This window comes from Schistocerca nitens, chromosome 5, assembly GCF_023898315.1.
Source record: "Schistocerca nitens isolate TAMUIC-IGC-003100 chromosome 5, iqSchNite1.1, whole genome shotgun sequence".
Taxonomy (NCBI): domain Eukaryota; kingdom Metazoa; phylum Arthropoda; class Insecta; order Orthoptera; family Acrididae; genus Schistocerca; species Schistocerca nitens.
Genome location: NC_064618.1, coordinates 139366919 through 139381775, shown reverse-complemented (window position 1 = coordinate 139381775; position 14857 = coordinate 139366919).

Here is a 14857-nt window from a genome sequence, read left to right as displayed (position 1 = left end):
CACGATAGTTTCATGAAGTTCCGATCGGTGGTGGTGCTATATGTACCTGTGCTTTGTGAGCAAAGAGCTGTCATTGAGTTTCTTTTAGTGAAAAACTAGAGCGTCGCAGGTATTCATAGGCGCTTGAAGAATGTCTACGGATATCTGGCTCTGAACAAAAGCATGGTGAGTCTTTGGGCGAGGCGTCTGTAATCAACGCAGCAAGGTCCCACAAACATCTCCCGCTTGCCGGCCGACCGCACAACTGTGACTCCTGCAATGTTGGAACGAGCGGACACAGTCCTCCATCACAGCGCAAAGCGTCACACGAATCTGTGCACCCTGGAGGAGCCCACAAAATTTCAATGGACTTTTCTTCCTCATCCACCCTACAGCCCTATTCTCCCACCCTGCGACCTCCATCTGTTTGGACCATTGAAGGATGCACTCGTTCTCCATCACAGCGCAAAGCGTCACACGAACCTGTGCACCCGAGAGAAGCTCACAAGATTTCAGTGGACTTTTCTTCCTCATCCACCCTACAGCCTAGTTCTCCCACCTCCCGACCTCCATCTGTTTGGACCATTGAAGGATGCACTCGACATGAAGCAGTACTAGGATAATAAGGAGGTTATTGATAGAGCAAGAAGTTGGTTCGGACATCGACCAGTAGAGTGGTACCAAGCGGGCATACAGGCCATCCAAGTAAGGTAGTGTACGGGTGGATATTATGTCGAAAGATAGGGTTTTGTATCCAAAAGAGTGGAGAAAAATATGGCGTACTGGAATCCTGAATAAAACCAACCTCCTTTCAGCAAAAAAAAGAACTGCATTACTTATTGAATCCCCCTGGAGTGTCATCATTTTACTTGCTGACCTTACCAGGACGCATTTCCACAACACGTAATTTGTACGACTTTCTTATTGTTTCTGACCAAGTTGCAACATCTCTGCTGCATCTGCTACGCCGCTGGAGGTAGCTGAGTTTTTCACCGTGTACATAACCCCAGCTCCTCTGTGTTGTTCGGCTACCACTAGAAGGCACGCTCCCCTCCCCTGGCAGTTTCCTCCCCTGGGTTCCCGACCTCCCACCCCTCGGTGCACGTCAGAGCTCAGTGTTTCCAAATGACAGGCCCGTGGCAGATCGCGGTTCCCGGAACGGCCGAGAGACAGATCGGAAAGAAGTGGAGGAGCGGCTCTGGGACTCGGGCGGCTTTTCCTCAGGTGCTTGGCTGTGGGGAGGTCGTTGAACCGGAGCGTCGGCGGCACGCGCGGCGCGGCCCTCGGGCGCGTGACGCAGCCTCTTGAGCGCTGGTGGGCTCCACGCAGCCACCACACCACGTATTGATCGCCGCCGCCGCCCCTCACCAGCAGCTGGAAGGCTCGCCGTGTCCACTGTACGCTCGCTGCCGCTCCGCTGGAGTATGATTGCGCGACTGAGCAGCCGGTAGCCGCCGGGCGGCATGGCCACAGCGCAACACCTGCTGCGCCCCTCTCGCCCCCCCCCCCTCCCCGTCGCCCATCCTCTCCCTCCTTCGCCAACACCACTGCGTCGCCCGTCGTGCGCGAAATGCACCGAGCAGCTTATGCAGTACAGCCTCGTTCTTCATCACCAACTTCTTCTTGTTTAAGGGGAGCACACCCTGCCTATCTCATGTTAATTTAGGCAAGTATTTGACCCATTTCTGAAGAAAACTATTTGATGCAGGACCTTAATATTTTTACTGTATATTACATGATGCTAATAGAGTCAACTGTACTAAAATCTACTTCATCCATTTTATAGTTTTTAAGAAATACTCTTTTAAATTTATTAGCAAAACATATTAAGTTTTTTACTGCAGAAAATATTTTTCTTTGTGAGATCCCTAATGCGGGAATAATAGTGAATGTATTACCAGAGGTGGCTTTTTATGTTACGCAGAGTCTCTGTAAATTTCATTCCTTTATATATAGCCGGCCGGGATGGCCGAGCAGTTCTAGGTGCTTCAGTCCGGAACCGCGCGACTGCTACGGTCGCAGGTTCGACTCCTGCCTCGGGAATGGTGTGTGTGATGTGCTTATGTTGGTTAGGTTTAAGTAGCTCTAAGTTCTAGGGGACCGATGACCTCAGATGTTAAGTCCCATAGTGCTCAGAGCCATTTTTTTTCATTTACCTATTATAGTTTCTGATATAACGGGGCATATGTACTGAAAATTTTAGTTTGCGGGAAAATGACTCAAAAGAAAAAAAAAACTTTTGAAATTTGTTACTTACAGTTAATTAAAACTGTCCTGCTGCATATGATGGCCCTTCTTTGTCCTCTAGCAGGTCTTCCAGCTTCTTTTTCACCTTCCTGGATATTTGTCTTGCTTTCTTGGCCATATTAGGTGCAGACCTGTCTGCATCGGCTATCCTCATTTTATGGCAAGGTTGCAGCCCAGTGATCATATTTTCACCATGATTAATTCCCAGCTTTTTCAGTACCCAACACTTTCCAATATTACCACAATTGAATGTAATAACAGCATCATGAACTCCTAGTTCCATTGTATACATGCCTAAAAATACAGTTTTAGGAAGGCGGTTCCAAATTATGCTGTTGAAACATTCATTTGGGCTCTGTGCCTGCCCATGCAGACATTTCCTTAGAAGGTCAGGATGAGCCAAGTCTCTGAAAATGGGTTTAATTGCTGTAATAACAGCAGCAGGAAGAGCATGCCGGTGAGAATAAGATTCTCCAGTTGCCTGAGCCCTATTGTATTTGCACCACGAATTTTTTCCTGATGGGCGCAATCCATGACATGGCTTATCATCAGTAGAGGACTTATGGAAGAATATGGCCCAAACATCTCTCTTCATTGCCTCCAGATTTTCTTTATTTCTCCTAATTGCCTGCCCATAGTATACCTGCAAGTTTTCTATTTCAGTTTTAGTTAACCGACTCTGTCTGGTCAACAGTTTTCCATCTTCTAATTTTTTTCCTCTCATGTCAGTAGTTAGTTTTCTCAGCCTTGTTCCCAAACGTTTTTGAACATAGCCTACATATTTTATTTTGCTAATAATGGCATCTCCATATGGCTTAGAGTTGACAGTGGGTGGGTTGACAGCGGATGACAGAAAAGTGGACGTGGCACATAAACACACGTGGTAGGAAAATGCTATTTAAATCCACGAAAAAAAAATTTTCAGCAAAATACTTTTCAGAGTACTTAAATAAAACATTAATCTTTCGAAATGTGATGAAAACCGAAAATCGATTTTTTTCGACCTGAATCACGGTGTGGTCCCCTTAAACCTCTTTTACACTATCGACTTTATTGTCTCAGCTGACTGCTCGTGACAAGTGAGTCTCCTGCAGGGCACATGACGTAATTTTACTGTACAGACGATGGACCCCCCTCAGATATAGTGGTAAGAGGATCCAATGGACAGCCCGTCAAAAACTGAACACTGACCAACCATGAAAAGAGGAAGAAGGTGTACTGGACTGTGAGAAAGGAGCGAAATAGAAATAGCCGGCCGCGGTGGTCTAGCGGGTCTAGGCGCTCAGTCCGGAACCGCGCGGCTGCTACGGTCGCAGGTTCGAATCCTGCCTCGGACATGGATGTGTGTGATGTCCTTAGGTTAGTTAGGTTTAACTAGTTCTAAGTTCTAGGGGACTAATGACCTGAGAAGTTGCGTCCCATAGTGCTCAGAGCCATTTGAAATAGAAATAATGAAAGGTCCAAGAACAATAAGTGCAAGAAAGTGCACACAAGAAGAGAAGTGGCGTCGTGGTTAAGCGGACATGCTGCAATGAACCCGTTTTACTGATGTCTGCGTCGCGTCGCGAATCCTGCACGTGGCATAGGCTTAACCCCTCCCACCGCTAATGTCCAGACGCATGCTGGCTGCATTAGGTTCCTCTGTGAGTCAAGGCTTATTATTTAAACGCAACAATGAGTCTCTCACCCTCCCGAAGGACAAAGGAGGCCTCAGTCTCCTTTACGTCCACCATCGATTAACAGCCCTCTTTGTAAGCACGCATATCAAGATGCGGCGACGCACTCCTACATGCCTCACCAGCCTACTGATGAGGGCTCTTATCCCGAGCTCACTCATTGCCCCAGTGCCGCTGACAGACGTCCCAGCGTCCACTTTCTATTTCAGCTATTTCTTCCTCGAATACAGCTACATCAGGGCCGTGCTTCTACCTCCACGCTTAGCGACAGCCAGGTTAATGTATGCCTCACTGGAGTCGCGGCTTCCACCGAATGTGATTGAAGAAAAACGTCCTCTCGTTCAGTGGAATCGCGTGTGACGGGCAATTCACTCCCCTACTCTTGCGTCGGACATCCAATCCACCTGGTACGTGACCAGGTCTGTGAATCGCGGCTCCACCTGGCGCCATCACTATTATGTACCACGTGTGGCGTGTACGACGATAGTCATCGACATGTGTGCGGCGGGTTGAGTTATGTTTGGGTTTTAGCTGGCTGCTGTGGCCGAGCGGTTCTAGGCGCTTCAGTCGAGAACCGCGCTGCTGCTACGGTCGCAGGTTCGAATCCTGCCTCGGGCATTGATGTGTGTGATGTCCTTAGGTTAGTTAGGTTTAAGTAGTTCTAAGTCTTGGGGGCTGATGACCTCAGATGTTAAACGACGATAGTCATCGACATGTATGCGGCGGGTTCTGTTATGTTTGACTTTTAGCCAGCTGTATGACCGAGCGGTTCTAGGCGCTTCAGTCGGGAACCGCACTGCTGCTACGGTCACAGGTTCGAATCCTGCCTCGGGCGTTGATGTGTGTGATGTCCATAGGTTAGTTAGGTGCAAGTAGTTCTAAGTCTAGGGGACTGATGACCTCAGATGTTAAGTCCCATAGTGCTTAGAGCCATTTGAACCATATGTTTGGCTTTTGGTCCACCAGATGCTGGCGTTCATCACACTGACGGCTCCTGGCAGCATCACTCCAAAAATAAATCGTTTCCCGGATATGAACTTTATTCCACGCGCAAAGACCTACTCGGTGACTTGGATTAACGGGCACACAGTCCACTACCTGTCTGGTGGTCGTGTGAAAGCAGCCCTTGATTTCTGGCAATACATGAACGTCCGACATTGTGCAGTTGTTAAGAACCCAAAGTACCAACGATATTTCCCGAACTTTCTCCGGAGAGCTTTTCACAACGTCCCTCGCAGCTGGATCATCCATGCGAGGAACAGCTGACATATGTCCCTTCTTCCATTTTACAAATTCGATCCCTTCAACAGTTAATCATACACACTTCTGAAAAGACGTGCATCGATGATCTATTGCTGTGTCGCTACCATGCGGGATTTTCTTTCCCGTTGATGTCGGATGGCGATCACCAGTGTTGTGCGAGGAGGTTTTGTGCTACAAGATGGACCGATTCATGATAAATAAGTAAATAAATAGATAAAAATTAAAAAAGTAAAAATTTACCTTCCTTGTATCCCCCTTTCCTGGTTTTTCATTTTTTTTGGTAGAAGCTATTGGGCTCCTTCGTGATTGGGGCGAAAGCCTGAAGCGGTGGAGCTTTTCTTTTGGAGCTTTTTCTTAAACATTTTGGGCAAGAGTGGTGGTGGCATTAGCCTTCCTTTTTTGTAGTTTTAGGTACTTTAGGGATGCGGGGATGGAAAAAGTGGTCACAGTGTTGGACTGCTAAAAGGAAGAGCTGTGTTCAAACCTCCTTCGCACCAATTTTTTTTTGTGTGTTTTTCGCTGTTCGATTTATTCACATTTGTGTCTGTGTCGTGATGTAACGTCCGTTTGCAACAGTGAGGTGTAAGATAGGGACCTACAATGACAACTGATTCTGCACAACTACTCTGTTAGCAGCCGGAAGATAGTGGCTTCCGGATGGGAACCGCAAACGTTTGATTACAAGGCGACAAGTCAGCCGAATCGTCCACTGGAAAACAAGTCTGGTGTGTCACACACGGCATTAGTGACAGTACGTGTGTCGTATGATAGGAATCTTTTATCGGCGCACCTAATTTGTAGACTGAGATATGCCTCCTTGTCCGATATACGTGTTCGTATGGATGCGAAGTTGATAACTTCCAAGGAAATTATCAAAGCACAATAGTTTGTCACATTAGCTGCAACAAATGAACTTAGCAGTTTCACAATCAGACAGTTCCTCTACCATCTGTCAAAACATTTTTGAAGTTGCGTTCCGTTTTGGAAGTCTTGACTCTTGCATTCCTTTGTTGAAATACAGTTCACACCCGTTTACTTGTCATTTTCATTCCTGTAGAATCTCGCCTGCTCTCACTATTCATCACATTTACTTGCGACAGTAACGCTTTCTTACCACATGACTCATATTCTATAATCAATGTATAGTATGACAACTGCCAAGACTAAAGAAAGAGAACAAACATTTCAATGACCTAGCAGACAGTTCATAATGTTGTGAAAAAATAAATAAATAAATGGCACGACTTTTTTGCGAAAAAATCGAAACGTAGCGACAGAAAATAGGAACAAGCAATAATAATAATAACACAGTTTATTTTTGACCAAAATAAAATTCATAGTGGGTGTTCTTGACAAAGCTCCTATAGTAAATCATGCATATTTGAAGGGTCAGTGGAAAAGAACAAAAACTTTTTTTTTCAAAATGAGTTATTGCTACAGCTCGATTCAGACTGATCATACACATCTGCTGAGAGGCTAAAACTGGGAAAAAACGAAGGAAGTCCAGAGATATTTGCATTCAAAATTTTTCTTTAAGGGGAAAGAATCACACAAGTGAGTTTTTCAGGGGAAAGAAGCAGGCAAGTCAGTGGTTCCTCATCCGGCCACGAGAGGGCAGAGCAAACAGAATTCTTATGCAGTCTCTCCCTCCAGGAAATTGGAGGCCCTGCCAAATACAGCAACCAGTAACGCTCACTTTAAGCGGCAACTTTCGATGTATTCGTTCAATATCCGTGTTCTTACAACAGGCGAATCCTTCTTTCATATTTATTGTGAATAGGTTGCTAAAAAGGACGCAAACGAAGTGATATTCCTTTTTGGACAGAGACATTGAGGAGCTTTGTATAGGGTATCGCAGGAGGAATGGACAGTATTCAGGGGTATGAGTGGAAAGTCAAGTAAACATGGGCTCTAAAATGGGCACCTTAAATGCTATGAGAACTTGTTCGCCTTCCATATTGTGAAACAATTCTTTTCTATTGTAAGCTATTTGCTACTGGAGGAAATAATATGGACCAAAACAAGAACACAGGCCCTAAAATTCGTACTGGTACCTTAAGAACTATGATCTTTTGTTCGAAGACGAAATAATTTCACAGTAGTCAATTGAAAAAGTGCTCATATGTCTTAATTTATGCGCTTCAGGGATCAAGTTCACTAGACTTTTTGCTTCGAATGATCGTTCCGGTCATATCTCTGTATATTGACCATTCCTTGTGGGACACCTTGGATATTTTGTGATTCTGCTGGTGCTCAAAATAAAAACTTCCTCTTCATTCATTATGTTGATCTCTACCAAATTAGTGGCCGGAAGAAGGTCGAAATTACATTCACTATGCTTGCCCATGGAAACATGTGAATACTTCAAGGAAATGGCAGAAGCGTCCAGATGTAAACAGTCTCCCTTGGGTGAGGTCAGTGTTAATCAAGAAATGGGAAACACTGTCAGACTCAAAGTATGCGGCAAAATGCTATTTAAAAACTCAACCTATTAAGATAATAATATCATCTGAAACTGCCATATGCTGAAACATCAGACGATTTGTCACGGAGGAACGCAAATAGGCATCAAATGGTCAGCATGGTCTGAACTTCGCATACCTACTTATAACGGTATGTTTAACTTCAGAATTACTTACCTGTCTAGAGCACAGTAGCTTTGCAGTTCTGTTCTATTCGCTGTAATCGAGCTCGAAAATTTCCATTCTTTATCCTAGATCTGCTTACAAATTCGAGGCTAAAATATTACGTTTGTAAAGCCTGATTAAGCTTTTCTGTCCTATTGACGTCAAGTTCCTTAGTCAGCTGCCCCACGGCTACATTTATGTGCTATGAATACTATTGCTATATTATCACAACCAGATATTCGTTTAGTCGTGATTCTTATGGAATTACTGCGTCTGTTTCGCCTCACTTACCTGTTTTTTTCGCTTTACAGAGTGATGTTTGACTGCATTTTGGGAAATTACTTCATTCTGAGGACCCTCCAGATGCCAATGATGCTATTTCCACATCCGATGTAACCGAGATGTATAATTTATGAAATTGAAGGTGTTGTATGTTCTTATGCTTTAATGTAAGCACAGTTCAGACGTTGAAATCTCTCCTCGAGTTTCGTACAAATTCACATGCCTGGCTCTTTCCCCCGGCTCTTCATTGCTTGAAACAGAAGGAACAGAAAGCGTGTCATCTGAAAAGTGAAAATATCCACATTCCTCTGCTAAAGGAAATATATACTCACATACATGTCAAGAAATATTTACGAGACCGTAAGCAGGGTCATTTTAATCATATGTATCTTGTTTCCTTTCTACTTGCCAAAAAACATCTAAAATAGAGGGGACGTTGATAGACACTGAAGAGCAAAGTGGACACCGGAAGGGACTATACTGTAATGACAACTTTTTTACTGTAATACAGTTAATGACAAAGAGACTGGGAAGGAAAATGAGTAGCCATTTAGTGTTTATAGATGTCGAGAAGGCGTACAACACTGCGCTGCTGAAGAAAGTGTTCCAGGTCTTGAAGGGACGTAGGCTTGAAGACAAGTATCTTAGATGTATAAGCACACCTATACAAGTTTGCAGAGTGTTTAATCAAACAAGGGGATAAAATTTCGTCACAGCCTTACAGAATTACAGAAGGACTGAAACATGAATGATGTTTGTCTTCTACGTTGTTTAAGATATACATTCAGAAAGCGTTACACTTGCGGAGTAGGAAAAGTGCAGGGATGGGTATTCAGGTAACCGAGGGTAGATGCAAGCACACCTAGTTCTTCGCAGATGATCATGTAGCGGTGGCTAGTGAAGAGAATCATATCTACCTTATGCTATGAAAATTATTAGAAGAATATGGTAAGCGGGAATTGTAAGTTAATTTTCTAAACGCAGTAGTTATTAAGGAAATTAAGGTATGCACAAAATTTTAATATAATTTTAGCATTCTATCGGGACACGAAACAAGTAATTGCGAAATACAACAACGATAACCCGTACGGAAGCAGCAATTCAGAAATTAAACCCTCTGTTATGGAGCTCTAAGATTAATTGGAAAATGAAGAGAGCTTACTGCAAGAAATAGAAACGAACTGCGAGTCGTAGTAATGGACTATCTCAAAAGTTCGTGTAGGAATATCTCAGCGAGACCACTTGAGAAATACAATGATAGGTAAATGACCCAGACTCAAAAAAACATCACTTATAGAACAGAAGAACGGCAGCTCACTTGTCATGGACAGACAAAGCGAATGACAGATGACAGATGGCCTAAGACGACTCTGATGTACCATCCTCATGGAAGAAAGAGAAGAGGAAGAACGAAGGTTGCTTAGTTACGCGGAGCAGAGGAGACTATAAAGCAAAAGGAAACAGAAGAAGACGTGGCAGCGTTGGAAACATGGAAACCGATGGCGACAGATATGTGGGGAGTGGCGGCAGCTGTATGAACCTCAAAGGAGAGGGGGATTTGCGTATAATGTAGGCTTTCTCTTCGAACAAGTACAATAAGAGTATGGTAAAACGTACGTACCGGTACCTATTTGCTTCGTCTCTCTTGTGGGAGAACACCAGTAGGAAGAATACCAGCCCCTGATGCATACAAGCCTTGCAGTATGTGATGAAAAATAAAGCAAATAACTAAATAAATATTAGGAAGATACAAAAGCACAAGATCCGTTATAATCACCGAGTCTATGTTAACTTCCACTGTTAGCAGACAACGCCACATTCCCATGTTTCTGCACAAGAGAAGTCTTCAATATACTCAAGATCTTAAAACTTCTCACTCTGCACAGTCAGCTGATAACAGTTCATTGTCCCACTCGCGAAGCGGTTAGCTGACGATTTACAAGCAAGCAACTGACGCGCACCCGCAACGGTTGACAATTTTGACAAGAAATTCGCTCGTGTAAAACAGGCTTTATTTGTGGTGCCCAGAAGAAACGCTAGGTAAACACACATCTCAACTAAGAGCAACATATAAACATTGTTACAGGACTAATGCGGAATTTTCACTCTGGAGCGTTCGGTGGTTCGAAACTTACTAGCAGATTAGAATCGTGTGCCAGGCGCGACTGCAAGTTGGGACCTTAGCCTTTCGCGACCAAGTGCTCTATCGACTTTTTCAAAAAAAAAATATTTTGCTGAAATGCGATAATAGTAATGGTGTCATATGGCTCTACGAACGGTCCAAGTCTTTCAACTGAACTACTGGAGAAATTAAACAGTAGTATTAACAGTTGCCACAGAATATTTGGTTTTTCTTAAAATCAGAATTTTGGGCGTATTTTATGAAAGTTAAAGTGTGATATTAAAATTTGTTATATAAATGAGTTGTTCGTATTTGTTGCAGACGAAAGTAATTTGTCCAAAATATTTTTTACTTAAGCTGCACACATAATGCATCCAGACGTGAAATATAAAGCGTACCATTTTCATCGCTTTCACAGAAAGAAATTCTGTAATTACACTAAACAATATTTGTCTCCATGTACGTAGTCTCAAAACATTCTACATGATTTTCAAAACTGTCTTCTTCCATCAGGTGTTGCTGGCTTCAATGTAAATACGTCATCATTGTTTATAGTTCTTAACATGGCTCCAGAATCACACGTAGATAGTAAATGTGCTCTGATGGTCCATATCTGGCTTCTAGATGAGATTAGAGACTGCAAAAGACGATAAATTTCTGTGCATTAGAGCCGTTGAGTCTGGAGGAAAAAAAAGTCAAACGACCAGTAAGATAGGCAAAGTCATTGTGTTTAGCGCCAGGAAAAAACTTTCAATCTGCTCACCAAATGTGGTCCATGTTCATCATTTTTATAGCGGTGCTCGTTGTTATTGAGAGTGTTTTCCTCATCCAGTTCAAAACGGTAATCTTTTACTTGCAAAGATATATGTGTGCCCCATTCGCTTCAACACTACACACTTAGCACAGAACTGAAGGGATCGGTTTAATTTTATTAGCAATAGTGGGCTAGGTTTCGATAATGATATCTAGCCAAATAGCTCTAATATTCATGTTTGTGGGATAACGTTCGCCTGGACATTCCTCTAAACTTGTGAGCAATTTCTGCGAGGAATTTTGATTCCCATAGAATGCCTAGAAGCATGTTAGATTAGTTGTTGACAGACACTTCTGAGGATTGCCTCAATGCGAGCATGAATCTCGACCCGACCTCGCAGCCTTATTTCTGCCAATAGCTGTCTCCTAATTCTAAATTAACGTGTCAGAAAGTTTCAGAATAGTACTCACCCCGCTGCAGAATGAAAACACATTCTGGAGAGTGTCAGAGTCCCGAAAAGTATGCAGGTGAACTCCTATGAAGTTTAGAAGCTAGGAGAATAGGTACTGGTGGAAGATAGACTGTGAGGGAGGGAAGTGCGTCGTGCTTGGGTAGCGTAGTTGAGCTTAGTCGGCAGAGCCCTTGCCCGCGAAAGCCAAATGTCAAAAAATGGTTCAAATGGCTCTGAGTACTACGCGACTTAATTTCTGAGGTCATCAGTCACCTAGAACTTAGAACTAATTAAACCTAACTAACCTAAGGACATCACACACATCCATGCCCGAGGCAGGATTCGAACCTGCGACCGTAGCGGTCGCTCGGTTCCAGACTGTAGCGCCTAGAACCGCACGGCCACTCCGGCCCAGAGCCAAATGTCCCGCTTTCGAAACCCGGCTCGGCACACAGTTAATCTGCGAGAGAGCTTCGTGATCATAGAAAGTCAAAACTGACTAATTATTTTTTTTAAAAAAACTGTGCTCATTTTACAGGGTGCGTCTTGCTGAATAGTTTGATGTACAAACATACGGCCATTTAAGACTTGTCGTTTGCTAGGAACTTCTCGAAGCTGCAGTACCATGCCTCTACGCTCAGCGTTCTTCCATCAAACGTCATTGTTTGTCTCTCTTTCCCTCTCTGTCTCTCTCTCTCTCTCTGAAATTGCTGAAACGTGTCTGCTGCTACTGGTGTGTCCTGTTTGTTTACTACTTTGAAAGAATTATAGTGCAGTTTCATAAATTGGTAATCAGGTTTAACTAAGCAGACTTCTTTTGTACACCCTTGTGGCATATTCTTGTGTACAAAATCTCTAGAATTCATAGCTTTCACCATAACTTAATCATCAGAACAACAAATACTCGGCAAAATGGTTCAAATGACTCTGAGCACTATAGGACTTAACTTGTGAGGCATCAGTCCCATAGAACTTAGAACTACTTAAACCTAACTAACCTAAGGACATCTCACACATCCATGTCCGAGGCAGGATTCGAACCTGCGACCGCAGCGGTCACGTGGTTCCAGACTGTAGCGCCTAGAACCGCTCGGCCACCCCGCCTGGCAATACTCGGCAAAGAATGCTCCCTACACGTGTTACACCAACGACAAAACTACTTTCTGCGCATGTGATATTGGTTAAATGCTTGTAAACTATAAACAAAAAAAAAAGCAAAATGTTTCCTGCGATTGTTCAGTTCAAATGTCTAAACTGTTTTAAAGTTCCTAGTAGCTAAAACAAAATACTTTACGGACTAAATGTGCCAGTCACACAATCATCACATCTCGTACGTAACATAACAATCCTCACAGTTGCATCGCACGAAGCTTTGCATGCATGGTATGTTTCGATGGGATTGTGCATGTTTAACGAACTTCTAGCGGAAAAAGTAGACCGGCAAATACTGTAGGATAAAACAGCTGCTCTAATGGTTTTTTTCGTAAAGTAATCTCAGCACCACGATTCTTAAACTAGGCACTTGTTTAAATCCTGCATGTTTTTGCAATCTACCGGAAATGTGACATGGGTATTCGGAAATTACGCAGCGTGTAAAAATATCCGTGCTAGTGTTGTATATCTGAAAGTAATTCGTGGTTAGCAGTGAGTGTGAGCGGACAGCAGAAGTTATTGAGCGGTGACAGCGGCTGACGAGTGAGAACACTGCCATGAATCTGGACCGGGCGCGTCGGCCGCGAGGTGACGAGCCGATAATTGCCTTCAAGGGTGACGGCTGGCGGGGAGGCAGGGCGTCCCTTGTTGACACATCGTGGATTAGCCTCCTCTGTCTTCTCTCCCTGTCTCTCTCTCTATCTCTCTCTCTCTCTCTCTCTCTCTCTCTCTCGTTATATACATCTATCTAGCCATCTCTCTCTCTCTCTCCCTCTAACGCATTCGGCAAGAAATAAAAAAAGCGCACGAACGCTGGAACTGAGCCAACTCAGTCCTATCCGCTTCATCTCAGCGGAAGACGGCTCCATGTACAAACAAGGAAGTACAAACTGAAGCTGGCATTTCGCTCAGTGCCTGTCTCAATTTTCCAACTACAAGTGTGCAGGAATTAACGGCACGAACATCCTGCGGCAACTGAATGAGGAACAGGCAACCGATAGGTGGGAAAAAGTTTGAAAGACCAGTATACTCGTAAAAGAGAAACACGTCACCTCGGAAGAAGCACATAAAAGCGAAAGAAAAGAGGAGCGTCTTTAACAATTAAAATAAACTCTATGAGGGTGCACATTTCAAATATGAAGCAAGATATTCTCTGTAAATTAACTGTGTTAGCGATTGATTTGGAATGGATTGGGTGCGTAATTAACCTCATCCTACACCTAAGCGTGTGTGTGTGTAGGTGTGTGTGCCTGTGTGTGTATGAAAGAGAGAGAGAGAGATTCAAATTGGAGGTTCAAAGAACAGTGTTAGACTCAAGTGTATTGTATTCGGCAATGACCGGGCGATTCTGTCAAGAAACGCAGAGAGAGCTGTGCAACGACAGATAAACATGCTGAAGCAATGAGCAAAATAGCTGGCCTGCATACATAACCAACATCCAAAAAACGACTCGTCACCTAACAATAGAGCACGATAAAAATGAAGAAGTGGACAGTATCACCAACCTTGGCGAAATACTGATAAAAGGTAGCGAAAAAGAAAACAAGAGCAGCAGGAGAGAGAAGATGGCTACTGTTTTTCGTATGAAGCAAGTTCTGTGTACAGGACAAAGCAAATCTCAGTAACAGTTAAACTCAGACACTGATCAAAAATCGTATGTCTATATGCAAGAGAACGCCTCAGAAAGGCTGGACTGAGAGAAGCTCACAAATTTGAACGCAAGATCCTTCGGAAAGTAATGGTTACTAAGATAATAGACAGACAGCACAGCCTGCGAGAACGAGAACTATACAGGGATAACGAAGGCTGTGGAGTCAATGAGAAAATGACGACTAAAGGTAGGGAACATCTGCTCAGGATGGATGCAATCCGACTAACGAAGTACATTTCTGATTTACGAAAACGTCTCTGGTAAATGGTTGAACGAACTAAGAGAGGATCTCAATAGCGTTGGACTGAATCATGAAGACATCTCTAACCGATAAAGTACAAATCACTGGCCAATAGCCGTAAGGACTTCCACCATGAGCAGAAGCATAACAGCGGCTGGACAGAGAAGAGACGGCAGGTGGTCAGAAAAACAGTGCAACACTTTTGGGACGCAAAAATTGATTGGAGAAATTCCTTATAGATGCTTGGCGTAGTCTCTAATGTCTTCAAACGAAAAAAAGTCGTTGCGTCCTCCTGATGATCGAGGTTGGGGCTGCCACTGGAGTATTTACATCTCTTGGATCATAAACATATTAAAACACGACGAAAGTTTGCAAATATTTGAATTACAAAATACTCACTCCTAGACAACGA